Here is a 25,635-nt window from a genome sequence, read left to right on the forward strand (position 1 = left end):
AGTGTGTGCGCGGCAGGAGAGACAAATCCATGTTTTCGCGCCTTTTTTGCGATTTCAAGGTCGAAAAACACATAGGCCCCAAAATGAAAGAAACGGCTGGCGCGCCAAAACTATGGCTTCAAACTTGATGAAAACAGTCTCTCCCATAATAACTCACGGGCTGCTTGTGTTTTTTAGGCCTTTGCAAGCTATCGGAAGTGTGTGCGCGGCAGGAGAGACAAATCCATGTTTTCGCGCCTTTTTTGCGATTTCCAGGTCGAAAAACACATAGGCCCCAAAATGAAAGAAACGGCTGCCGAGCCAAAACTATGGCTTCAAACTTGATGAAAACAGTCTCTCCCATATTAACTCACGGGCTGATTGTGTTTTTTAGGCCTTTGCAAGCTATCGGAAGTGTGTGCGCGGCAGGAGAGACAAATCCATGTTTTCGCGCCTTTTTTGCGATTTCAAGGTCGAAAAACACATAGGCCCCAAAATGAAAGAAACGGCTGGCGCGCCAAAACTATGGCTTCAAACTTGATGAAAACAGTCTCTCCCATAATAACTCACGGGCTGCTTGTGTTTTTTAGGCCTTTGCAAGCTATCGGAAGTGTGTGCGCGGCAGGAGAGACAAATCCATGTTTTCGCGCCTTTTTAGCGATTTCAAGGTCGAAAAACACATAGGCCCCAAAATGAAAGAAACGGCTGCCGCGCCAAAACTATGGCTTCAAACTTGATGAAAACAGTCTCTCCCATAATAACTCACGGGCTGCTTGTGTTTTTTAGGCCTTTGCAAGCTATCGGAAGTGTGTGCGCGGCAGGAGAGACAAATCCATGTTTTCGCGCATTTTTTGCGATTTCAAGGTCGAAAAACACATAGGCCCCAAAATGAAAGAAACGGCTGGCGCGCTAAAACTATGGCTTGAAACTTGATGAAAACAGTCTCTCCCATAATAACTCACGGGCTGCTTGTGTTTTTTAGGCCTTTGCAAGCTATCGGAAGTGTGTGCGCGGCAGGAGAGACAAATCCATGTTTTCGCGCCTTTTTAGCGATTTCAAGGTCGAAAAACACATAGGCCCCAAAATGAAAGAAACGGCTGCCGCGCCAAAACTATGGCTTCAAACTTGATGAAAACAGTCTCTCCCATATTAACTCACGGGCTGATTGTGTTTTTTAGGCCTTCGCAAGCTATCGGAAGTGTGTGCGCAGCAGGAGAGACAAATCTATGTTTTCGCGCCTTTTTTGCCATTTCCAGGTCGAAAAACACACAGACCCCAAAAATAAAGAAACGTCTGTCCAGCCAAAACTGAGGCTTCAAACTTGATGAAAACAGTCTCTCCCATAATAACTCACGGGCTGCTTGTGTTTTTTAGGCCTTTGTAAGCTATCGGAAGTGTGTGCGCGGCAGGAGAGACAAATCCATGTTTTCGCGCCTTTTTTGCGATTTCAAGGTCGAAAAACACATAGGCCCCAAAATGAAAGAAACGGCTGGCGCGCCAAAACTATGGCTTAAAACTTGATGAAAACAGTCTCTCCCATAATAACTCACGGGCCGCTTGTGTTTTTTAGGCCTTTGCAAGCTATCGGAAGTGTGTGCGCGGCAGGAGAGACAAGTCCATGTTTTTGCGCCTTTTTTGCGATTTCAAGGTCGAAAAACACATAGGCCCCAAAATGAAAGAAACGGCTGGCGCGCCAAAACTATGGCTTCAAACTTGATGAAAACAGTCTCTCCCATAATAACTCACGGGCTGCTTGTGTTTTTTAGGCCTTTGCAAGCTATCGGAAGTGTGTGCGCGGCAGGAGAGACAAATCCATGTTTTCGCGCATTTTTTGCGATTTCAAGGTCGAAAAACACATAGGCCCCAAAATGAAAGAAACGGCTGGCGCGCCAAAACTATGGCTTCAAACTTGATGAAAACAGTCTCTCCCATAATAACTCACGGGCTGCTTGTGTTTTTTAGGCCTTTGCAAGCTATCGGAAGTGTGTGCGCTGCAGGAGAGACAAATCCATGTTTTCGCACATTTTTTGCGATTTCAAGGTCGAAAAACACATAGGCCCCAAAATGAAAGAAACGGCTGGCGCGCCAAAACTATGGCTTCAAACTTGATGAAAACAGTCTCTCCCATAATAACTCACGGGCTGCTTGTGTTTTTTAGGCCTTTGCAAGCTATCGGAAGTGTGTGCGCGGCAGGAGAGACAAATCCATGTTTTCGCGCCTTTTTTGCGATTTCCAGGTCGAAAAACACATAGGCCCCAAAATAAAGAAACGTCTGTCCAGCCAAAACTGAGGCTTCAAACTTGATGAAAACAGTCTCTCCCATAATAACTCACGGGCTGCTTGTGTTTTTTAGGCCTTTGTAAGCTATCGGAAGTGTGTGCGCGGCAGGAGAGACAAATCCATGTTTTCGCGCCTTTTTTGCGATTTCAAGGTCGAAAAACACATAGGCCCCAAAATGAAAGAAACGGCTGGCGCGCCAAAACTATGGCTTAAAACTTGATGAAAACAGTCTCTCCCATAATAACTCACGGGCCGCTTGTGTTTTTTAGGCCTTTGCAAGCTATCGGAAGTGTGTGCGCGGCAGGAGAGACAAGTCCATGTTTTCGCGCCTTTTTTGCGATTTCAAGGTCGAAAAACACACAGACCCCAAAAATAAAGAAACGTCTGTCCAGCCAAAACTGAGGCTTCAAACTTGATGAAAACAGTCTCTCCCATAATAACTCACGGGCTGCTTGTGTTTTTTAGGCCTTTGTAAGCTATCGGAAGTGTGTGCGCGGCAGGAGAGACAAATCCATGTTTTCGCGCCTTTTTTGCGATTTCAAGGTCGAAAAACACATAGGCCCCAAAATGAAAGAAACGGCTGGCGCGCCAAAACTATGGCTTAAAACTTGATGAAAACAGTCTCTCCCATAATAACTCACGGGCCGCTTGTGTTTTTTAGGCCTTTGCAAGCTATCGGAAGTGTGTGCGCGGCAGGAGAGACAAGTCCATGTTTTCGCGCCTTTTTTGCGATTTCAAGGTCGAAAAACACACAGACCCCAAAAATAAAGAAACGTCTGTCCAGCCAAAACTGAGGCTTCAAACTTGATGAAAACAGTCTCTCCCATAATAACTCACGGGCTGCTTGTGTTTTTTAGGCCTTTGTAAGCTATCGGAAGTGTGTGCGCGGCAGGAGAGACAAATCCATGTTTTCGCGCCTTTTTTGCGATTTCAAGGTCGAAAAACACATAGGCCCCAAAATGAAAGAAACGGCTGGCGCGCCAAAACTATGGCTTAAAACTTGATGAAAACAGTCTCTCCCATAATAACTCACGGGCCGCTTGTGTTTTTTAGGCCTTTGCAAGCTATCGGAAGTGTGTGCGCGGCAGGAGAGACAAGTCCATGTTTTCGCGCCTTTTTTGCGATTTCAAGGTCGAAAAACACATAGGCCCCAAAATGAAAGAAACGGCTGGCGCGCCAAAACTATGGCTTCAAACTTGATGAAAACAGTCTCTCCCATAATAACTCACGGGCTGCTTGTGTTTTTTAGGCCTTTGCAAGCTATCGGAAGTGTGTGCGCGGCAGGAGAGACAAATCCATGTTTTCGCGCATTTTTTGCGATTTCAAGGTCGAAAAACACATAGGCCCCAAAATGAAAGAAACGGCTGGCGCGCCAAAACTATGGCTTCAAACTTGATGAAAACAGTCTCTCCCATAATAACTCACGGGCTGCTTGTGTTTTTTAGGCCTTTGCAAGCTATCGGAAGTGTGTGCGCTGCAGGAGAGACAAATCCATGTTTTCGCGCATTTTTTGCGATTTCAAGGTCGAAAAACACATAGGCCCCAAAATGAAAGAAACGGCTGGCGCGCCAAAACTATGGCTTCAAACTTGATGAAAACAGTCTCTCCCATAATAACTCACGGGCTGCTTGTGTTTTTTAGGCCTTTGCAAGCTATCGGAAGTGTGTGCGCGGCAGGAGAGACAAATCCATGTTTTCGCGCCTTTTTTGCGATTTCCAGGTCGAAAAACACATAGGCCCCAAAATGAAAGAAACGGCTGCCGAGCCAAAACTATGGCTTCAAACTTGATGAAAACAGTCTCTCCCATATTAACTCACGGGCTGATTGTGTTTTTTAGGCCTTTGCAAGCTATCGGAAGTGTGTGCGCGGCAGGAGAGACAAATCCATGTTTTCGCGCCTTTTTTGCGATTTCAAGGTCGAAAAACACATAGGCCCCAAAATGAAAGAAACGGCTGGCGCGCCAAAACTATGGCTTCAAACTTGATGAAAACAGTCTCTCCCATAATAACTCACGGGCTGCTTGTGTTTTTTAGGCCTTTGCAAGCTATCGGAAGTGTGTGCGCGGCAGGAGAGACAAATCCATGTTTTCGCGCCTTTTTAGCGATTTCAAGGTCGAAAAACACATAGGCCCCAAAATGAAAGAAACGGCTGGCGCGCCAAAACTATGGCTTCAAACTTGATGAAAACAGTCTCTCCCATAATAACTCACGGGCTGCTTGTGTTTTTTAGGCCTTTGCAAGCTATCGGAAGTGTGTGCGCGGCAGGAGAGACAAATCCATGTTTTCGCGCCTTTTTTGCGATTTCAAGGTCGAAAAACACATAGGCCCCAAAATGAAAGAAACGGCTGGCGCGCCAAAACTATGGCTTCAAACTTGATGAAAACAGTCTCTCCCATAATAACTCACGGGCTGCTTGTGTTTTTTAGGCCTTTGTAAGCTATCGGAAGTGTGTGCGCGGCAGGAGAGACAAATCCATGTTTTCGCGCCTTTTTTGCGATTTCAAGGTCGAAAAACACATAGGCCCCAAAATGAAAGAAACGGCTGGCGCGCCAAAACTATGGCTTAAAACTTGATGAAAACAGTCTCTCCCATAATAACTCACGGGCCGCTTGTGTTTTTTAGGCCTTTGCAAGCTATCGGAAGTGTGTGCGCGGCAGGAGAGACAAGTCCATGTTTTCGCGCCTTTTTTGCTATTTCAAGGTCGAAAAACACATAGGCCCCAAAATGAAAGAAACGGCTGGCGCGCCAAAACTATGGCTTCAAACTTGATGAAAACAGTCTCTCCCATAATAACTCACGGGCTGCTTGTGTTTTTTAGGCCTTTGCAAGCTATCGGAAGTGTGTGCGCGGCAGGAGAGACAAATCCATGTTTTCGCGCATTTTTTGCGATTTCAAGGTCGAAAAACACATAGGCCCCAAAATGAAAGAAACGGCTGGCGCGCCAAAACTATGGCTTCAAACTTGATGAAAACAGTCTCTCCCATAATAACTCACGGGCTGCTTGTGTTTTTTAGGCCTTTGCAAGCTATCGGAAGTGTGTGCGCGGCAGGAGAGACAAATCCATGTTTTCGCGCCTTTTTAGCGATTTTAAGGTCGAAAAACACATAGGCCCCAAAATGAAAGAAACGGCTGGCGCGCCAAAACCATGGCTTCAAACTTGATGAAAACAGTCTCTCCCATAATAACTCACGGGCTGCTTGTGTTTTTTAGGCCTTTGCAAGCTATCGGAAGTGTGTGCGCGGCAGGAGAGACAAATCCATGTTTTCGCGCCTTTTTTGCGATTTCAAGGTCGAAAAACACATAGGCCCCAAAATGAAAGAAACGGCTGGCGCGCCAAAACTATGGCTTCAAACTTGATGAAAACAGTCTCTCCCATAATAACTCACGGGCTGCTTGTGTTTTTTAGGCCTTTGCAAGCTATCGGAAGTGTGTGCGCGGCAGGAGAGACAAATCCATGTTTTCGCGCCTTTTTAGCGATTTCAAGGTCGAAAAACACATAGGCCCCAAAATGAAAGAAACGGCTGCCGCGCCAAAACTATGGCTTCAAACTTGATGTAAACAGTCTCTCCCATAATAACTCACGGACTGCTTGTGTTTTTTAGGCCTTTGCAAGCTATCGGAAGTGTGTGCGCGGCAGGAGAGACAAATCCATGTTTTCGCGCCTTTTTTGCGATTTCCAGGTCGAAAAACACACAGACCCCAAAAATAAAGAAACGGCTGTCCAGCCAAAACTGAGGCTTCAAACTTGATGAAAACAGTCTCTCCCACAATAACTCAAGGGCCGCTTGTGTTTTTTAGGCCTTCGCAAGCTATCGGAAGTGTGTGCGCGGCAGGAGAGACAAATCCATGTTTTCGCGCATTTTTTGCGATTTCAAGGTCGAAAAACACATAGGCCCCAAAATGAAAGAAACGGCTGCCGCGCCAAAACTATGGCTTCAAACTTGATGAAAACAGTCTCTCCCATAATAACTCACAGGCTGCTTGTGTTTTTTAGGCCTTTGCAAGCTATCGGAAGTGTGTGCGCGGCAGGAGAGACAAATCCATGTTTTCGCGCCTTTTTTGCGATTTCAAGGTCGAAAAACACATAGGCCCCAAAATGAAAGAAACGGCTGGCGCGCCAAAACTATGGCTTCAAACTTGATGAAAACAGTCTCTCCCATATTAACTCACGGGCTGATTGTGTTTTTTAGGCCTTCGCAAGCTATCGGAAGTGTGTGCGCAGCAGGAGAGACAAATCTATGTTTTCGCGCCTGTTTTGCCATTTCCAGGTCGAAAAACACACAGACCCCAAAAATAAAGAAACGGCTGTCCAGCCAAAACTGAGGCTTCAAACTTGATGAAAACAGTCTCTCCCACAATAACTCAAGGGCCGCTTGTGTTTTTTAGGCCTTCGCAAGCTATCGGAAGTGTGTGCGCGGCAGGAGATACAAATCCATGTTTTCGCGCCTTTTTTGCGATTTCAAGGTCGAAAAACACATAGGCCCCAAAATGAAAGAAACGGCTGCCGCGCCAAAACTATGGCTTCAAACTTGATGAAAACAGTCTCTCCCATATTAACTCACGGGCTGATTGTGTTTTTTAGGCCTTCGCAAGCTATCGGAAGTGTGTGCGCAGCAGGAGAGACAAATCTATGTTTTCGCGCCTTTTTTGCCATTTCCAGGTCGAAAAACACACAGACCCCAAAAATAAAGAAACGGCTGTCCAGCCAAAACTGAGGCTTCAAACTTGATGAAAACAGTCTCTCCCAAAATAACTCAAGGGCCGCTTGTGTTTTTTAGGCCTTCGCAAGCTATCGGAAGTGTGTGCGCGGCAGGAGATACAAATCCATGTTTTCGCGCCTTTTTTGCGATTTCAAGGTCGAAAAACACATAGGCCCCAAAATGAAAGAAACGGCTGCCGCGCCAAAACTATGGCTTCAAACTTGATGAAAACAGTCTCTCCCATATTAACTCACGGGCTGATTGTGTTTTTTAGGCCTTCGCAAGCTATCGGAAGTGTGTGCGCAGCAGGAGAGACAAATCTATGTTTTCGCGCCTTTTTTGCCATTTCCAGGTCGAAAAACACACAGACCCCAAAAATAAAGAAACGGCTGTCCAGCCAAAACTGAGGCTTCAAACTTGATGAAAACAGTCTCTCCCAAAATAACTCAAGGGCCGCTTGTGTTTTTTAGGCCTTCGCAAGCTATCGGAAGTGTGTGCGCGGCAGTAGAGACAAATCCATGTTTTCGCGCATTTTTTGCGATTTCAAGGTCGAAAAACACATAGGCCCCAAAATGAAAGAAACGGCTGCCACGCCAAAACTATGGCTTCAAACTTGATGAAAACAGTCTCTCCCATATTAACTCACGGGGTGATTGTGTTTTTTAGGCCTTCGCAAGCTATCGGAAGTGTGTGCGCAGCAGGAGAGACAAATCTATGTTTTCGCGCCTGTTTTGCCATTTCCAGGTCGAAAAACACATAGGCCCCAAAATGAAAGAAACGGCTGGCGCGCCAAAACTATGGCTTCAAACTTGATGAAAACAGTCTCTCCCATAATAACTCACGGACTGCTTGTGTTTTTTAGGCCTTTGCAAGCTATCGGAAGTGTGTGCGCGGCAGGAGAGACAAATCCATGTTTTCGCGCCTTTTTTGCGATTTCCAGGTCGAAAAACACACAGACCCCAAAAATAAAGAAACGGCTGTCCAGCCAAAACTGAGGCTTCAAACTTGATGAAAACAGTCTCTCCCACAATAACTCAAGGGCCGCTTGTGTTTTTTAGGCCTTCGCAAGCTATCGGAAGTGTGTGCGCGGCAGGAGAGACAAATCCATGTTTTCGCGCATTTTTTGCGATTTCAAGGTCGAAAAACACATAGGCCCCAAAATGAAAGAAACGGCTGCCGCGCCAAAACTATGGCTTCAAACTTGATGAAAACAGTCTCTCCCATAATAACTCACAGGCTGCTTGTGTTTTTTAGGCCTTTGCAAGCTATCGGAAGTGTGTGCGCGGCAGGAGAGACAAATCCATGTTTTCGCGCCTTTTTTGCGATTTCAAGGTCGAAAAACACATAGGCCCCAAAATGAAAGAAACGGCTGGCGCGCCAAAACTATGGCTTCAAACTTGATGAAAACAGTCTCTCCCATATTAACTCACGGGCTGATTGTGTTTTTTAGGCCTTCGCAAGCTATCGGAAGTGTGTGCGCAGCAGGAGAGACAAATCTATGTTTTCGCGCCTGTTTTGCCATTTCCAGGTCGAAAAACACACAGACCCCAAAAATAAAGAAACGGCTGTCCAGCCAAAACTGAGGCTTCAAACTTGATGAAAACAGTCTCTCCCACAATAACTCAAGGGCCGCTTGTGTTTTTTAGGCCTTCGCAAGCTATCGGAAGTGTGTGCGCGGCAGGAGAGACAAATCCATGTTTTCGCGCATTTTTTGCGATTTCAAGGTCGAAAAACACATAGGCCCCAAAATGAAAGAAACGGCTGCCGCGCCAAAACTATGGCTTCAAACTTGATGAAAACAGTCTCTCCCATAATAACTCACGGGCTGCTTGTGTTTTTTAGGCCTTTGCAAGCTATCGGAAGTGTGTGCGCGGCAGGAGAGACAAATCCATGTTTTCGCGCCTTTTTTGCGATTTCAAGGTCGAAAAACACATAGGCCCCAAAATGAAAGAAACGGCTGCCGCGCCAAAACTATGGCTTCAAACTTGATGAAAACAGTCTCTCCCATATTAACTCACGGGCTGATTGTGTTTTTTAGGCCTTCGCAAGCAATCGGAAGTGTGTGCGCAGCAGGAGAGACAAATCTATGTTTTCGCGCCTTTTTTGCCATTTCCAGGTCGAAAAACACACAGACCCCAAAAATAAAGAAACGGCTGTCCAGCCAAAACTGAGGCTTCAAACTTGATGAAAACAGTCTCTCCCAAAATAACTCAAGGGCCGCTTGTGTTTTTTAGGCCTTCGCAAGCTATCGGAAGTGTGTGCGCGGCAGTAGAGACAAATCCATGTTTTCGCGCATTTTTTGCGATTTCAAGGTCGAAAAACACATAGGCCCCAAAATGAAAGAAACGGCTGGCGCGCCAAAACTATGGCTTCAAACTTGATGAAAACAGTCTCTCCCATATTAACTCACGGGCTGATTGTGTTTTTTAGGCCTTCGCAAGCTATCGGAAGTGTGTGCGCAGCAGGAGAGACAAATCTATGTTTTCGCGCCTGTTTTGCCATTTCCAGGTCGAAAAACACACAAACCCCAAAAATAAAGAAACGGCTGTCCAGCCAAAACTGAGGCTTCAAACTTGATGAAAACAGTCTCTCCCACAATAACTCAAGGGCCGCTTGTGTTTTTTAGGCCTTCGCAAGCTATCGGAAGTGTGTGCGCGGCAGGAGAGACAAATCCATGTTTTCGCGCATTTTTTGCGATTTCAAGGTCGAAAAACACATAGGCCCCAAAATGAACGAAACGGCTGCCGCGCCAAAACTATGGCTTCAAACTTGATGAAAACAGTCTCTCCCATAATAACTCACAGGCTGCTTGTGTTTTTTAGGCCTTTGCAAGCTATCGGAAGTGTGTGCGCGGCAGGAGAGACAAATCCATGTTTTCGCGCCTTTTTTGCGATTTCAAGGTCGAAAAACACATAGGCCCCAAAATGAAAGAAACGGCTGGCGCGCCAAAACTATGGCTTCAAACTTGATGAAAACAGTCTCTCCCATATTAACTCACGGGCTGATTGTGTTTTTTAGGCCTTCGCAAGCTATCGGAAGTGTGTGCGCAGCAGGAGAGACAAATCTATGTTTTCGCGCCTTTTTTGCCATTTCCAGGTCGAAAAACACACAGACCCCAAAAATAAAGAAACGGCTGTCCAGCCAAAACTGAGGCTTCAAACTTGATGAAAACAGTCTCTCCCAAAATAACTCAAGGGCCGCTTGTGTTTTTTAGGCCTTCGCAAGCTATCGGAAGTGTGTGCGCGGCAGTAGAGACAAATCCATGTTTTCGCGCATTTTTTGCGATTTCAAGGTCGAAAAACACATAGGCCCCAAAATGAAAGAAACGGCTGGCGCGCCAAAACTATGGCTTCAAACTTGATGAAAACAGTCTCTCCCATATTAACTCACGGGCTGATTGTGTTTTTTAGGCCTTCGCAAGCTATCGGAAGTGTGTGCGCAGCAGGAGAGACAAATCTATGTTTTCGCGCCTGTTTTGCCATTTCCAGGTCGAAAAACACACAAACCCCAAAAATAAAGAAACGGCTGTCCAGCCAAAACTGAGGCTTCAAACTTGATGAAAACAGTCTCTCCCACAATAACTCAAGGGCCGCTTGTGTTTTTTAGGCCTTCGCAAGCTATCGGAAGTGTGTGCGCGGCAGGAGAGACAAATCCATGTTTTCGCGCATTTTTTGCGATTTCAAGGTCGAAAAACACATAGGCCCCAAAATGAAAGAAACGGCTGCCGCGCCAAAACTATGGCTTCAAACTTGATGAAAACAGTCTCTCCCATAATAACTCACGGGCTGCTTGTGTTTTTTAGGCCTTTGCAAGCTATCGGAAGTGTGTGCGCGGCAGGAGATACAAATCCATGTTTTCGCGCCTTTTTTGCGATTTCAAGGTCGAAAAACACATAGGCCCCAAAATGAAAGAAACGGCTGCCGCGCCAAAACTATGGCTTCAAACTTGATGAAAACAGTCTCTCCCATATTAACTCACGGGCTGATTGTGTTTTTTAGGCCTTCGCAAGCAATCGGAAGTGTGTGCGCAGCAGGAGAGACAAATCTATGTTTTCGCGCCTTTTTTGCCATTTCCAGGTCGAAAAACACACAGACCCCAAAAATAAAGAAACGGCTGTCCAGCCAAAACTGAGGCTTCAAACTTGATGAAAACAGTCTCTCCCAAAATAACTCAAGGGCCGCTTGTGTTTTTTAGGCCTTCGCAAGCTATCGGAAGTGTGTGCGCGGCAGTAGAGACAAATCCATGTTTTCACGCATTTTTTGTGATTTCAAGGTCGAAAAACACATAGGCCCCAAAATGAAAGAAACGGCTGGCGCGCCAAAACTATGGCTTCAAACTTGATGAAAACAGTCTCTCCCATATTAACTCACGGGCTGATTGTGTTTTTTAGGCCTTCGCAAGCTATCGGAAGTGTGTGCGCAACAGGAGAGACAAATCTATGTTTTCGCGCCTGTTTTGCGATTTCAAGGTCGAAAAACACATAGGCCACAAAATGAAAGAAACGGCTGTCCAGCCAAAACTATGGCTTCAAACTTGATGAAAACAGTCTCTCCCATAATAACTCACGGGCTGCTTGTGTTTTTTAGGCCTTCGCAAGCTATCGGAAGTGTGTGCGCGGCAGGAGAGACAAATCCATGTTTTCGCGCCTTTTTTGCGATTTCCAGGTCGAAAAACACACAGACCCCAAAAATAAAGAAACGGCTGTCCAGCCAAAACTGAGGCTTCAAACTTGATGAAAACAGTCTCTCCCACAATAACTCAAGGTCCGCTTGTGTTTTTTAGGCCTTCGCAAGCTATCGGAAGTGTGTGCGCGGCAGGAGAGACAAATCCATGTTTTCGCGCATTTTTTGCGATTTCAAGGTCGAAAAACACATAGGCCCCAAAATGAAAGAAACGGCTGCCGTGCCAAAACTATGGCTTCAAACTTGATGAAAACAGTCTCTCCCATAATAACTCACAGGCTGCTTGTGTATTTTAGGCCTTTGCAAGCTATCGGAAGTGTGTGCGCGGCAGGAGAGACAAATCCATGTTTTCGCGCCTTTTTTGCGATTTCAAGGTCGAAAAACACATAGGCCCCAAAATGAAAGAAACGGCTGGCGCGCCAAAACTATGGCTTCAAACTTGATGAAAACAGTCTCTCCCATATTAACTCACGGGCTGATTGTGTTTTTTAGGCCTTCGCAAGCTATCGGAAGTGTGTGCGCAGCAGGAGAGACAAATCTATGTTTTCGCGCCTTTTTTGCCATTTCCAGGTCGAAAAACACACAGACCCCAAAAATAAAGAAACGGCTGTCCAGCCAAAACTGAGGCTTCAAACTTGATGAAAACAGTCTCTCCCAAAATAACTCAAGGGCCGCTTGTGTTTTTTAGGCCTTCGCAAGCTATCGGAAGTGTGTGCGCGGCAGTAGAGACAAATCCATGTTTTCGCGCATTTTTTGCGATTTCAAGGTCGAAAAACACATAGGCCCCAAAATGAAAGAAACGGCTGCCGCGCCAAAACTATGGCTTCAAACTTGATGAAAACAGTCTCTCCCATAATAACTCACGGGCTGCTTGTGTTTTTTAGGCCTTTGCAAGCTATCGGAAGTGTGTGCGCGGCAGGAGAGACAAATCCATGTTTTCGCGCCTTTTTTGCGATTTCAAGGTCGAAAAACACATAGGCCCCAAAATGAAAGAAACGGCTGGCGCGCCAAAACTATGGCTTCAAACTTGATGAAAACAGTCTCTCCCATATTAACTCACGGGCTGATTGTGTTTTTTAGGCCTTCGCAAGCTATCGGAAGTGTGTGCGCAGCAGGAGAGACAAATCTATGTTTTCGCGCCTGTTTTGCCATTTCCAGGTCGAAAAACACACAGACCCCAAAAATAAAGAAACGGCTGTCCAGCCAAAACTGAGGCTTCAAACTTGATGAAAACAGTCTCTCCCACAATAACTCAAGGGCCGCTTGTGTTTTTTAGGCCTTCGCAAGCTATCGGAAGTGTGTGCGCGGCAGGAGAGACAAATCCATGTTTTCGCGCATTTTTTGCGATTTCAAGGTCGAAAAACACATAGGCCCCAAAATGAAAGAAACGGCTGCCGCGCCAAAACTATGGCTTCAAACTTGATGAAAACAGTCTCTCCCATAATAACTCACGGGCTGCTTGTGTTTTTTAGGCCTTTGCAAGCTATCGGAAGTGTGTGCGCGGCAGGAGATACAAATCCATGTTTTCGCGCCTTTTTTGCGATTTCAAGGTCGAAAAACACATAGGCCCCAAAATGAAAGAAACGGCTGGCGCGCCAAAACTATGGCTTCAAACTTGATGAAAACAGTCTCTCCCATATTAACTCACGGGCTGATTGTGTTTTTTAGGCCTTCGCAAGCAATCGGAAGTGTGTGCGCAGCAGGAGAGACAAATCTATGTTTTTGCGCCTTTTTTGCGATTTCCAGGTCGAAAAACACACAGACCCCAAAAATAAAGAAACGGCTGTCCAGCCAAAACTGAGGCTTCAAACTTGATGAAAACAGTCTCTCCCATATTAACTCACGGACTGATTGTGTTTTTTAGGCCTTCGCAAGCAATCGGAAGTGTGTGCGCAGCAGGAGAGACAAATCTATGTTTTCGCGCCTTTTTTGCCATTTCCAGGTCGAAAAACACACAGACCCCAAAAATAAAGAAACGGCTGTCCAGCCAAAACTGAGGCTTCAAACTTGATGAAAACAGTCTCTCCCAAAATAACTCAAGGGCCGCTTGTGTTTTTTAGGCCTTCGCAAGCTATCGGAAGTGTGTGCGCGGCAGTAGAGACAAATCCATGTTTTCGCGCATTTTTTGTGATTTCAAGGTCGAAAAACACATAGGCCCCAAAATGAAAGAAACGGCTGCCGCGCCAAAACTATGGCTTCAAACTTGATGAAAACAGTCTCTCCCATATTAACTCACGGGCTGATTGTGTTTTTTAGGCCTTCGCAAGCTATCGGAAGTGTGTGCGCAGCAGGAGAGACAAATCTATGTTTTCGCGCCTTTTTTGCCATTTCCAGGTCGAAAAACACACAGACCCCAAAAATAAAGAAACGGCTGTCCAGCCAAAACTGAGGCTTCAAACTTGATGAAAACAGTCTCTCCCACAATAACTCAAGGGCCGCTTGTGTTTTTTAGGCCTTCGCAAGCTATCGGAAGTGTGTGCGCGGCAGGAGAGACAAATCCATGTTTTCGCGCATTTTTTGCGATTTCAAGGTCGAAAAACACATAGGCCCCAAAATGAAAGAAACGGCTGCCGCGCCAAAACTATGGCTTCAAACTTGATGAAAACAGTCTCTCCCATAATAACTCACGGGCTGTTTGTGTTTTTTAGGCCTTTGCAAGCTATCGGAAGTGTGTGCGCGGCAGGAGATACAAATCCATGTTTTCGCGCCTTTTTTGCGATTTCAAGGTCGAAAAACACATAGGCCCCAAAATGAAAGAAACGGCTGGCTTGCCAAAACTATGGCTTCAAACTTGATGAAAACAGTCTCTCCCATATTAACTCACGGGCTGATTGTGTTTTTTAGGCCTTCGCAAGCAATCGGAAGTGTGTGCGCAGCAGGAGAGACAAATCTATGTTTTCGCGCCTTTTTTGCGATTTCCAGGTCGAAAAACACACAGACCCCAAAAATAAAGAAACGGCTGTCCAGCCAAAACTGAGGCTTCAAACTTGATGAAAACAGTCTCTCCCACAATAACTCAAGGGCCGCTTGTGTTTTTTAGGCCTTCGCAAGCTATCGGAAGTGTGTGCGCGGCAGGAGAGACAAATCCATGTTTTCGCGCATTTTTTGCGATTTCAAGGTCGAAAAACACATAGGCCCCAAAATGAAAGAAACGGCTGCCGTGCCAAAACTATGGCTTCAAACTTGATGAAAACAGTCTCTCCCATAATAACTCACAGGCTGCTTGTGTATTTTAGGCCTTTGCAAGCTATCGGAAGTGTGTGCGCGGCAGGAGAGACAAATCCATGTTTTCGCGCCTTTTTTGCGATTTCAAGGTCGAAAAACACATAGGCCCCAAAATGAAAGAAACGGCTGGCGCGCCAAAACTATGGCTTCAAACTTGATGAAAACAGTCTCTCCCATATTAACTCACGGGTTGATTGTGTTTTTTAGGCCTTCGCAAGCTATCGGAAGTGTGTGCGCGGCAGGAGAGACAAATCCATGTTTTCGCGCATTTTTTGCGATTTCAAGGTCGAAAAACACATAGGCCCCAAAATGAAAGAAACGGCTGCCGCGCCAAAACTATGGCTTCAAACTTGATGATAACAGTCTCTCCCATAATAACTCACGGGCTGCTTGTGTTTTTTAGGCCTTTGCAAGCTATCGGAAGTGTGTGCGCGGCAGGAGATACAAATCCATGTTTTCGCGCCTTTTTTGCCATTTCCAGGTCGAAAAACACAAAGGCCCCAAAAATAAAGAAACGGCTGTCCAGCCAAAACTGAGGCTTCAAACTTGATGAAAACAGTCTCTCCCATATTAACTCACGGACTGATTGTGTTTTTTAGGCCTTCGCAAGCAATCGGAAGTGTGTGCGCAGCAGGAGAGACAAATCTATGTTTTCGCGCCTTTTTTGCCATTTCCAGGTCGAAAAACACACAGACCCCAAAAATAAAGAAACGGCTGTCCAGCCAAAACTGAGGCTTCAAACTTGATGAAAACAGTCTCTCCCAAAATAACTCAAGGGCCGCTTGTGTTTTTTAGGCCTTCGCAAGCTATCGGAAGTGTGTGCGCGGCAGTAGAGACAAATCCATGTTTTCGCGCATTTTTTGTGATTTCAAGGTCGAAAAACACATAGGCCCCAAAATGAAAGAAACGGCTGCCGCGCCAAAACTATGGCTTCAAACTTGATGAAAACAGTCTCTCCCACAATAACTCAAGGGCCGCTTGTGTTTTTTAGGCCTTCGCAAGCTATCGGAAGTGTGTGCGCGGCAGGAGAGACAAATCCATGTTTTCGCGCATTTTTTGCGATTTCAAGGTCGAAAAACACATAGGCCCCAAAATGAAAGAAACGGCTGCCGTGCCAAAACTATGGCTTCAAACTTGATGAAAACAGTCTCTCCCATAATAACTCACAGGCTGCTTGTGTTTTTTAGGCCTTTGCAAGCTATCGGAAGTGTGTGCGCGGCAGGAGAGACAAATCCATGTTTTCGCGCCTTTTTTGCGATTTCAAGGTCGAAAAACACATAGGCCCCAAAATGAAAGAAACGGCTGGCGCGCCAAAACTATGGCTTCAAACTTGATGAAAACAGTCTCTCCCATATTAACTCACGGGTTGATTGTGTTTTTTAGGCCTTCGCAAGCTATCGGAAGTGTGTGCGCAGCAGGAGAGACAAATCTATGTTTTCGCGCCTGTTTTGCCATTTCCAGGTCGAAAAACACACAGACCCCATAAATAAAGAAACGGCTGTCCAGCCAAAACTGAGGCTTCAAACTTGATGAAAACAGTCTCTCCCACAATAACTCAAGGGCTGCTTGTGTTTTTTAGGCCTTCGCAAGATATCGGAAGTGTGTGCGCGGCAGGAGAGACAAATAAATGTTTTCGCGACTTTTTTGCGATTTCAAGGTCGAAAAACACATTGGCCCCAAAATGAAAGAAACGGCTGGCGCGCCAAAACTATGGCTTCAAACTTGATGAAAACAGTCTCTCCCATAATAACTCACGGGCTGCTCGTGTTTTTTAGACCTTTGCACGCTTTCGGAAGTGTGTGCGCGGCAGGAGAGACAAATCCATGTTTTCGCACCTTTTTTGCGATTTCAAGGTCGAAAAACACATAGGCCCCAAAATGAAAGAAACGGCTGCCGCGCCAAAACTATGGCTTCAAACTTGATGAAAACAGTCTCTCCCATATTAACTCACGGGCTGATTGTGTTTTTTAGGCCTTCGCAAGCTATCGGAAGTGTGTGCGCAGCAGGAGAGACAAATCTATGTTTTCGCGCCTTTTTTGCCATTTCCAGGTCGAAAAACACACAGACCCCAAAAATAAAGAAACGGCTGTCCAGCCAAAACTGAGGCTTCAAACTTGATGAAAACAGTCTCTCCCAAAATAACTCAAGGGCCGCTTGTGTTTTTTAGGCCTTCGCAAGCTATCGGAAGTGTGTGCGCGGCAGTAGAGACAAATCCATGTTTTCGCGCATTTTTTGCGATTTCAAGGTCGAAAAAAACACATAGGCCCCAAAATGAAAGAAACGGCTGTCCAACCAAAACTGAGGCTTCAAACTTGATGAAAACAGTCTCTCCCACAATAACTCACGGGCTGCTTGTGTTTTTTAGGCCTTTGCAAGCTATCGGAAGTGTGTGCGCGGCAGGAGAGACAAATCCATGTTTTCGCGCCTTTTTTGCGATTTCAAGGTCGAAAAACACATAGGCCCCAAAATGAAAGAAACGGCTGCCGCGCCAAAACTATGGCTTCAAACTTGATGAAAACAGTCTCTCCCATAATAACTCACGGGCTGCTTGTGTTTTTTAGGCCTTTGCAAGCTATCGGAAGTGTGTGCGCGGCAGGAGAGACAAATCCATGTTTTCGCGCCTGTTTTGCCATTTCCAGGTCGAAAAACACACAGACCCCAAAAATAAAGAAACGGCTGTCCAGCCAAAACTGAGGCTTCAAACTTGATGAAAACAGTCTCTCCCACAATAACTCAAGGGCCGCTTGTGTTTTTTAGGCCTTCGCAAGCTATCGGAAGTGTGTGCGCGGCAGGAGAGACAAATCCATGTTTTCGCGCATTTTTTGCGATTTCAAGGTCGAAAAACACATAAGCCCCAAAATGAAAGAAACGGCTGCCGCGCCAAAACTATGGCTTCAAACTTGATGATAACAGTCTCTCCCATAATAACTCACGGGCTGCTTGTGTTTTTTAGGCCTTTGCAAGCTATCGGAAGTGTGTGCGCGGCAGTAGAGACAAATCCATGTTTTCGCGCATTTTTTGCGATTTCAAGGTCGAAAAACACATAGGCCCCAAAATGAAAGAAACGGCTGGCGCGCCAAAACTATGGCTTCAAACTTGATGAAAACAGTCTCTCCCATAATAACTCACGGGCTGCTTGTGTTTTTTAGGCCTTTGCAAGCTATCGGAAGTGTGTGCGCAGCAGGAGAGACAAATCTATGTTTTCGCGCCTTTTTTGCCATTTCCAGGTCGAAAAACACACAGACCCCAAAAATAAAGAAACGGCTGTCCAGCCAAAACTGAGGCTTCAAACTTGATGAAAACAGTCTCTCCCACAATAACTCAAGGGCCGCTTGTGTTTTTTAGGCCTTCGCAAGCTATCGGAAGTGTGTGCGCGGCAGGAGAGACAAATCCATGTTTTCGCGCATTTTTTGCGATTTCAAGGTCGAAAAACACATAAGCCCCAAAATGAAAGAAACGGCTGCCGCGCCAAAACTATGGCTTCAAACTTGATGATAACAGTCTCTCCCATAATAACTCACGGGCTGCTTGTGTTTTTTAGGCCTTTGCAAGCTATCGGAAGTGTGTGCGCGGCAGTAGAGACAAATCCATGTTTTCGCGCATTTTTTGCGATTTCAAGGTCGAAAAACACATAGGCCCCAAAATGAAATAAACGGCTGGCGCGCCAAAACTATGGCTTCAAACTTGATGAAAACAGTCTCTCCCATAATAACTCACGGCTGCTTGTGTTTTTTAGGCCTTTGCAAGCTATCGGAAGTGCGTGCGCGGCAGGAGAGACAAATCCATGTTTTCGCGCCTTTTTTGCGATTTCAAGGTCGAAAAACACATAGGCCCCAAAATGAAAGAAACGGCTGGCGCGCCAAAACTATGGCTTCAAACTTGATGAAAACAGTCTCTCCCATAATAACTCACGGGCTGCTTGTGTTTTTTAGGCCTTTGCAAGCTATCGGAAGTGTGTGCGCGGCAGGAGAGACAAATCCATGTTTTCGCGCCTTTTTTGCGATTTCAAGGTCGAAAAACACATAGGCCCCAAAATGAAAGAAACGGCTGGCGCGCCAAAACTATGGCTTCAAACTTGATGAAAACAGTCTCTCCCATAATAACTCACGGACTGCTTGTGTTTTTTAGGCCTTTGCAAGCTATCGGAAGTGTGTGCGCGGCAGGAGAGACAAATCCATGTTTTCGCGCCTTTTTTGCGATTTCCAGGTCGAAAAACACACAGACCCCAAAAATAAAGAAACGGCTGTCCAGCCAAAACTGAGGCTTCAAACTTGATGAAAACAGTCTCTCCCACAATAACTCAAGGGCCGCTTGTGTTTTTTAGGCCTTCGCAAGCTATCGGAAGTGTGTGCGCGGCAGGAGAGACAAATCCATGTTTTCGCGCATTTTTTGCGATTTCAAGGTCGAAAAACACATAGGCCCCAAAATGAAAGAAACGGCTGGCGCGCCAAAACTATGGCTTCAAACTTGATGAAAACAGTCTCTCCCATAATAACTCACGGGCTGCTTGTGTTTTTTAGGCCTTTGCAAGCTATCGGAAGTGTGTGCGCAGCAGGAGAGACAAATCTATGTTTTCGCGCCTTTTTTGCCATTTCCAGGTCGAAAAACACACAGACCCCAAAAATAAAGAAACGGCTGTCCAGCCAAAACTGAGGCTTCAAACTTGATGAAAACAGTCTCTCCCACAATAACTCAAGGGCCGCTTGTGTTTTTTAGGCCTTCGCAAGCTATCGGAAGTGTGTGCGCGGCAGGAGAGACAAATCCATGTTTTCGCGCATTTTTTGCGATTTCAAGGTCGAAAAACACATAAGCCCCAAAATGAAAGAAACGGCTGCCGCGCCAAAACTATGGCTTCAAACTTGATGATAACAGTCTCTCCCATAATAACTCACGGGCTGCTTGTGTTTTTTAGGCCTTTGCAAGCTATCGGAAGTGTGTGCGCGGCAGTAGAGACAAATCCATGTTTTCGCGCATTTTTTGCGATTTCAAGGTCGAAAAACACATAGGCCCCAAAATGAAATAAACGGCTGGCGCGCCAAAACTATGGCTTCAAACTTGATGAAAACAGTCTCTCCCATAATAACTCACGGCTGCTTGTGTTTTTTAGGCCTTTGCAAGCTATCGGAAGTGCGTGCGCGGCAGGAGAGACAAATCCATGTTTTCGCGCCTTTTTTGCGATTTCAAGGTCGAAAAACACATAGGCCCCAAAATGAAAGAAACGGCTGGCGCGCCAAAACTATGGCTTCAAACTTGATGAAAACAGTCTCTCCCATAATAACTCACGGGCTGCTTGTGTTTTTTAGGCCTTTGCAAGCTATCGGAAGTGTGTGCGCGGCAGGAGAGACAAATCCATGTTTTCGCGCCTTTTTTGCGATTTCAAGGTCGAAAAACACATAGGCCCCAAAATGAAAGAAACGGCTGGCGCGCCAAAACTATGGCTTCAAACTTGATGAAAACAGTCTCTCCCATAATAACTCACGGACTGCTTGTGTTTTTTAGGCCTTTGTAAGCTATCGGAAGTGTGTGCGCGGCAGGAGAGACAAATCCATGTTTTCGCGCCTTTTTTGCGATTTCCAGGTCTAAAAACACACAGACCCCAAAAATAAAGAAACGGCTGTCCAGCCAAAACTGAGGCTTCAAACTTGATGAAAACAGTCTCTCCCACAATAACTCAAGGGCCGCTTGTGTTTTTTAGGCCTTCGCAAGCTATCGGAAGTGTGTGCGCGGCAGGAGAGACAAATCCATGTTTTCGCACATTTTTTGCGATTTCAAGGTCGAAAAACACATAGGCCCCAAAATGAAAGAAACGGCTGGCGCGCCAAAACTATGGCTTCAAACTTGATGAAAACAGTCTCTCCCATATTAACTCACGGGCTGATTGTGTTTTTTAGGCCTTCGCAAGCTATCGGAAGTGTGTGCGCAGCAGGAGAGACAAATCTATGTTTTCGCGCCTGTTTTGCCATTTCCAGGTCGAAAAACACACAGACCCCAAAAATAAAGAAACGGCTGTCCAGCCAAAACTATGGCTTCAAACTTGATGAAAACAGTCTCTCCCATAATAACTCACGGCTGCTTGTGTTTTTTAGGCCTTTGCAAGCTATCGGAAGTGCGTGCGCGGCAGGAGAGACAAATCCATGTTTTCGCGCCTTTTTTGCGATTTCAAGGTCGAAAAACACATAGGCCCCAAAATGAAAGAAACGGCTGGCGCGCCAAAACTATGGCTTCAAACTTGATGAAAACAGTCTCTCCCATAATAACTCACGGGCTGCTTGTGTTTTTTAGGCCTTTGCAAGCTATCGGAAGTGTGTGCGCGGCAGGAGAGACAAATCCATGTTTTCGCGCCTTTTTTGCGATTTCAAGGTCGAAAAACACATAGGCCCCAAAATGAAAGAAACGGCTGGCGCGCCAAAACTATGGCTTCAAACTTGATGAAAACAGTCTCTCCCATAATAACTCACGGACTGCTTGTGTTTTTTAGGCCTTTGCAAGCTATCGGAAGTGTGTGCGCGGCAGGAGAGACAAATCCATGTTTTCGCGCCTTTTTTGCGATTTCCAGGTCGAAAAACACACAGACCCCAAAAATAAAGAAACGGCTGTCCAGCCAAAATTGAGGCTTCAAACTTGATGAAAACAGTCTCTCCCACAATAACTCAAGGGCCGCTTGTGTTTTTTAGGCCTTCGCAAGCTATCGGAAGTGTGTGCGCGGCAGGAGAGACAAATCCATGTTTTCGCGCCTTTTTTGCGATTTCAAGGTCGAAAAACACATAGGCCCCAAAATGAAAGAAACGGCTGGCGCGCCAAAACTATGGCTTCAAACTTGATGAAAACAGTCTCTCCCATATTAACTCACGGGCTGATTGTGTTTTTTAGGCCTTCGCAAGCTATCGGAAGTGTGTGCGCAGCAGGAGAGACAAATCTATGTTTTCGCGCCTGTTTTGCCATTTCCAGGTCGAAAAACACACAGACCCCAAAAATAAAGAAACGGCTGTCCAGCCAAAACTGAGGCTTCAAACTTGATGAAAACAGTCTCTCCCACAATAACTCAAGGGCCGCTTGTGTTTTTTAGGCCTTCGCAAGCTATCGGAAGTGTGTGCGCGGCAGGAGAGACAAATCCATGTTTTCGCGCATTTTTTGCGATTTCAAGGTCGAAAAACACATAGGCCCCAAAATGAAATAAACGGCTGGCGCGCCAAAACTATGGCTTCAAACTTGATGAAAACAGTCTCTCCCATAATAACTCACGGGCTGCTTGTGTTTTTTAGGCCTTTGCAAGCTATCGGAAGTGCGTGCGCGGCAGGAGAGACAAATCCATGTTTTCGCGCCTTTTTTGCGATTTCAAGGTCGAAAAACACATAGGCCCCAAAATGAAAGAAACGGCTGGCGCGCCAAAACTATGGCTTCAAACTTGATGAAAACAGTCTCTCCCATAATAACTCACGGGCTGCTTGTGTTTTTTAGGCCTTTGCAAGCTATCGGAAGTGCGTGCGCGGCAGGAGAGACAAATCCATGTTTTCGCGCCTTTTTTGCGATTTCAAGGTCGAAAAACACATAGGCCCCAAAATGAAAGAAACGGCTGGCGCGCCAAAACTATGGCTTCAAACTTGATGAAAACAGTCTCTCCCATAATAACTCACGGGCTGCTTGTGTTTTTTAGGCCTTTGCAAGCTATCGGAAGTGTGTGCGCGGCAGGAGAGACAAATCCATGTTTTCGCGCCTTTTTTGCGATTTCAAGGTCGAAAAACACATAGGCCCCAAAATGAAAGAAACGGCTGGCGCGCCAAAACTATGGCTTCAAACTTGATGAAAACAGTCTCTCCCATAATAACTCACGGACTGCTTGTGTTTTTTAGGCCTTTGCAAGCTATCGGAAGTGTGTGCGCGGCAGGAGAGACAAATCCATGTTTTCGCGCCTTTTTTGCGATTTCCAGGTCGAAAAACACACAGACCCCAAAAATAAAGAAACGGCTGTCCAGCCAAAACTGAGGCTTCAAACTTGATGAAAACAGTCTCTCCCACAATAACTCAAGGGCCGCTTGTGTTTTTTAGGCCTTCGCAAGCTATCGGAAGTGTGTGCGCGGCAGGAGAGACAAATCCATGTTTTCGCGCATTTTTTGCGATTTCAAGGTCGAAAAACACATAGGCCCCAAAATGAAAGAAACGGCTGGCGCGCCAAAACTATGGCTTCAAACTTGATGAAAACAGTCTCTCCCATAATAACTCACAGGCTGCTTGTGTTTTTTAGGCCTTTGCAAGCTATCGGAAGTGTGTGCGCGGCAGGAGAGACAAATCCATGTTTTCGCGCCTTTTTTGCGATTTCAAGGTCGAAAAACACATAGGCCCCAAAATGAAAGAAACGGCTGGCGCGCCAAAACTATGGCTTCAAACTTGATGAAAACAGTCTCTCCCACAATAACTCAAGGGCCGCTTGTGTTTTTTAGGCCTTCGCAAGCTATCGGAAGTGTGTGCGCGGCAGGAGAGACAAATCCATGTTTTCGCGCATTTTTTGCGATTTCAAGGTCGAAAAACACATAGGCCCCAAAATGAAAGAAACGGCTGGCGCGCCAAAACTATGGCTTCAAACTTGATGAAAACAGTCTCTCCCATAATAACTCACGGGCTGATTGTGTTTTTTAGGCCTTCGCAAGCTATCGGAAGTGTGTGCGCGGCAGGAGAGACAAATCCATGTTTTCGCGCCTTTTTTGCGATTTCAAGGTCGAAAAACACATAGGCCCCAAAATTAAAGAAACGGCTGGCACGCCAAAACTATGGCTTCAAACTTGATGAAAACAGTCTCTCCCATAATAACTCACGGACTGCTTGTGTTTTTTAGGCCTTTGCAAGCTATCGGAAGTGTGTGCGCGGCAGGAGAGACAAATCCATGTTTTCGCGCCTTTTTTGCGATTTCCAGGTCGAAAAACACACAGACCCCAAAAATAAAGAAACGGCTGTCCAGCCAAAACTGAGGCTTCAAACTTGATGAAAACAGTCTCTCCCACAATAACTCAAGGGCCGCTTGTGTTTTTTAGGCCTTTGCACGCTATCGGAAGTGTGTGCGCGGCAGGAGAGACAAATCCATGTTTTCGCGCCTTTTTTGCCATTTCCAGGTCGAAAAACACACAGACCCCAAAAATAAAGAAACGGCTGTCCAGCCAAAACTGAGGCTTCAAACTTGATGAAAACAGTCTCTCCCACAATAACTCAAGGGCCGCTTGCGTTTTTTAGGCCTTTGCACGCTATCGGAAGTGTGTGCGCGGCAGGAGAGACAAATCCATGTTTTCGCGCCTTTTTTGCCATTTCCAGGTCGAAAAACACAAAGGCCCCAAAAATAAAGAAACGGCTGTCCAACCAAAACTGAGGCTTCAAACTTCATGAAAACAGTCTCTCAGACAATAACTCAAGGGCCGCTTGTGTTTTTTAGGCCTTCGCAAGCTATCGGAAGTGTGTGCGCGGCAGGAGAGACAAATCCATGTTTTCGCGCCTTTTTTGCCATTTCCAGGTCGAAAAACACAAAGGCCCCAAAATGAAAGAAACGGCTGCTGCGCCAAAACTATGACTTCAAACTTGATGAAAACAGTCTCTCCCACAATAACTCAAGGGCTGCTTGTGTTTTTTAGGCCTTCGCAAGATATCGGAAGTGTGTGCGCGGCAGGAGAGACAAATCAATGTTTTCACGACTTTTTTGCGATTTCAAGGTCGAAAAACACATTGGCCCCAAAATGAAAGAAACGGCTGGCGCGCCAAAACTATAGCTTCAAACTTGATGAAAACAGTCTCTCCCATAATAACTCACGGGCTGCTTGTGTTTTTTAGGCCTTTGCAAGCTATCGGAAGTGTGTGCGCGGCAGGAGAGACAAATCCATGTTTTCGCGCCTTTTTTGCGATTTCAAGGTCGAAAAACACATAGGCCCCAAAATGAAAGAAACGGCTGCCGCGCCAAAACTATGGCTTCAAACTTGATGAAAACAGTCTCTCCCATATTAACTCACGGGCTGATTGTGTTTTTTAGGCCTTCGCAAGCTATCGGAAGTGTGTGCGCAGCAGGAGAGACAAATCTATGTTTTCGCGCCTTTTTTGCCATTTCCAGGTCGAAAAACACACAGAACCCAAAAATAAAGAAACGGCTGTCCAGCCAAAACTGAGGCTTCAAACTTGATGAAAACAGTCTCTCCCACAATAACTCAAGGGCCGCTTGTGTTTTTTAGGCCTTCGCAAGCTATCAGAAGTGTGTGCGCGGCAGGAGAGACAAATCCATGTTTTTGCGCATTTTTTGCGATTTCAAGGTCGAAAAACACATAGGCCCCAAAATGAAAGAAACGGCTGCCGCGCCAAAACTATGGCTTCAAACTTGATGAAAACAGTCTCTCCCATATTAACTCACGGGCTGATTGTGTTTTCTAGGCCTTCGCAAGCTATCGGAAGTGTGTGCGCAGCAGGAGAGACAAATCTATGTTTTCGCGCCTTTTTTGCCATTTCCAGGTCGAAAAACACACAGAACCCAAAAATAAAGCAACGGCTGTCCAGCCAAAACTGAGGCTTCAAACTTGATGAAAACAGTCTCTCCCACAATAACTCAAGGGCCGCTTGTGTTTTTTAGGCCTTCGCAAGCTATCGGAAGTGTGTGCGCGGCAGGAGAGACAAATCCATGTTTTCGCGCATTTTTTGCGATTTCAAGGTCGAAAAACACATAGGCCCCAAAATGAAAGAAACGGCTGCCGCGCCAAAACTATGGCTTCAAACTTGATGAAAACAGTCTCTCCCATAATAACTCAC

The sequence above is a fragment of the Argentina silus genome (genome assembly GCF_951799395.1).
Source record: "Argentina silus genome assembly, chromosome: 16".
Lineage (NCBI taxonomy): Eukaryota > Metazoa > Chordata > Actinopteri > Argentiniformes > Argentinidae > Argentina > Argentina silus.